Here is a 2527-nt window from a genome sequence, read left to right on the forward strand (position 1 = left end):
TAGTAATCCTTCCAATCAACAAGATTATCTTCATACAGATAAAAACAAAGTTTCTAGAGAACTTCTTTTCCAAGGAAATACCCTAAATAAAAAAGGAAGGTCGGCCATCAAATAGCAATCTTGAAATTCAATTTGCAAATCCAAAGAAAATACTTGGTAATAGATTCCTCAAACCAAAGGTTGTATATACCAAGTATCTCATTTTCCTAAATCCCTTTTTACACAACAGTGTTATCAAATTCCAAAATGCTCTATGAAAACGAAATGGCAATGCAGTAAATACAAAATCCTATTATCTTTAATAGCGGATAGTTTAATTGTAAATCTATAGTCATCAAATTTATATTTAGCAGACAATATATATATTTAGAATAAATAGAATTTTTAATAACGTTAATTTTACAGTAGTTTTTTAATAGGCATGGATATTATGAAATGATAACAAAAGTTTTTTATAATATAATTGTACATTTAAAAGGATACCAATGAAAATCCTTGATTGGAAAATCAAATATATTTTTTTTAATAGGGTTATACTAGGTCAAAAAATATAACATTTCAAATTTTTTTTCAAAATGAATCATAATTTTGTCCATATAGGGTTAGTACAACTACAGGGGAACCCGCAGGGAGGTAGTCTGGAAGCACTGCCTACCCCTCCCTAAAAAAAATATTTTATTTTTTCAAGGAAATTTAATATCTCAATTTTTTTCATAAAAATGAATTTTTTTATGAAATGTATGGATATTTTAAATTTTTCTCCAAAAATTTTAATATTTGAAATTTAATTTTGGAAATTTTGTTTCAATAAATTTATATTTGAAAAGTTTGTGAAAAAAAAAAAAAAAAATTTTTTTTTAATGACTAGATTTTTCCAAAAAATTCCCGAAAAAATTTGTATTTAAATTTTATTTCTGAAATTTTTTTCCAAAAAAATTTTATCTTTGAAATTTAATTTTTGAAATTTTTTTCCAACAAAGTTAATTTCTAATTATTTTTTGGAAAGATTTTCAAAACCAAGTACCCCCCTCGGTAAATATAATCCTGCGGACGCCCCTGAACCAATCATACAATTGGCACTATTTATCAAAAGAATGCTCCTTTTTTCGATAGATTTGTCCTAGGAAATTCATTTGAAATGTCCAGATTTCCAAATCCCTTTTTGTTGAGGAACGGAAACTCATCATTCTTTTAAAACTACTTGTTTTGGTTATAGATGAATGGGATGGAGGCCGTCTTTGGCTCGAAGAACCATAAAGTCGAAATGAGTGATTGTTTCGATTCTCACAACGAAGAGAGTTTTGAAATGGATTTCTGTACTCGGAGGAGACCTCCGAGTTTGCGTTTTTCTCAATGACTAAATGAGGACAAGAAATAGAAACTTGCTGACTGCTTCCAAAACTAGGGCTATTAAGCACATTGCTTCTATTGAAATTGGCACCCATCTAGAAAAGAAGTAGTCATTAATAAATAGTCTAGAATGAAGAAAATTACATAATTTGTGATTGGAAGCACTTTTGGATCCCTGTCTTTATTTCCATTGTCCACTATCCTTGCAGATTCATCAATGTTACCAGGTTTGATATGGATTTGCTCGTTTGAAGTCTTAGCTTTGAAGAGAGTAAAACAACAAAATCTTTTCATTTGTTGATTTTTTTTAAATTTTCTATTAGATATATCTGCAGTACACTTGTTCAGGAATCTTCTCTATTTTCGAGATGGCAATTTCCATACTCGTCTATGGATTAGAGAGTCCCTTACTCAACTGATAATACATAATTTCGCCACACATGATGTATTTTACTTTCTATATTCATTTATGCAATGAGTTTCTCTGCAGAAAGAGAGGAAGAGAAAACGCAGAAATAAAATATAGGAAAATAGTGGTATAGGTTTATACGGGTTTGGAACGTCCATGTCAAATGTTTACATCCTGTCGTTACCTTCATTGAATCTTGCAACCTTTTCACCAAAAATTAATAGAAAAAAGACAGAAATTAGTTCGTAGTTACCTCGCTAACACAAAAATCAGGGGCACCACCAGAATTATTAATTTTATACCGCCCTAACAATTCCATTTATTTCAGATAATAATAACTTTTTGTAAAAAATTTCAAAAATAAAATTTATTGAAAAAAAAAACCACAGCTCAAAAATTCTCAAAATTATTAACTTTTTGGAAAAAAATTTAAAAAAAATTTCAATAAAAATAAAATTTAAATATTAAAAAAGTTCCGATTAAATTTTTTGGGGAATAGGGGGCTACAGCCCTTCCAGTTCTCTCCCTATGGGTACCCCTGAAAATACATAGTTTATTTTCTTGGGAGCTGTCGATGTGTCTTTTTCTTTCCTTCCAATCAGTGTTTTTGAACGTTGATTAATTTAATTTAATTAACACATGTAAAGCTGTGAACAGTTCTCAACAATTATTGAATAAAGATTCCTTACTTATGAATAATTTACTAATTACCAATTGATTTCGGGCCTTTCTTCTTTTTCAATTTTGAGGGAGGGTGCGTGATCCGGA

The 2527-nt window shown here is 29.3% G+C and overlaps 1 long non-coding RNA gene across 1 annotated transcript; it reads right to left on the bottom strand.

The window, feature by feature from the left end:
- Nucleotides 1-292: 292 nt before the first annotated feature.
- On the bottom strand, nucleotides 293-1767 carry LOC121123237 (uncharacterized). Its single transcript, XR_011781447.1, has 2 exons — nucleotides 1495-1767; nucleotides 293-1445 (listed from the first exon to the last, which is right to left on the bottom strand). It is a non-coding gene; the product is annotated as an uncharacterized lncRNA (long non-coding RNA).
- Between the last annotated feature and the right edge of the window lie 760 nt (nucleotides 1768-2527).

Source organism: Lepeophtheirus salmonis, chromosome 8, assembly GCF_016086655.4.
Source record: "Lepeophtheirus salmonis chromosome 8, UVic_Lsal_1.4, whole genome shotgun sequence".
Lineage (NCBI taxonomy): Eukaryota > Metazoa > Arthropoda > Copepoda > Siphonostomatoida > Caligidae > Lepeophtheirus > Lepeophtheirus salmonis.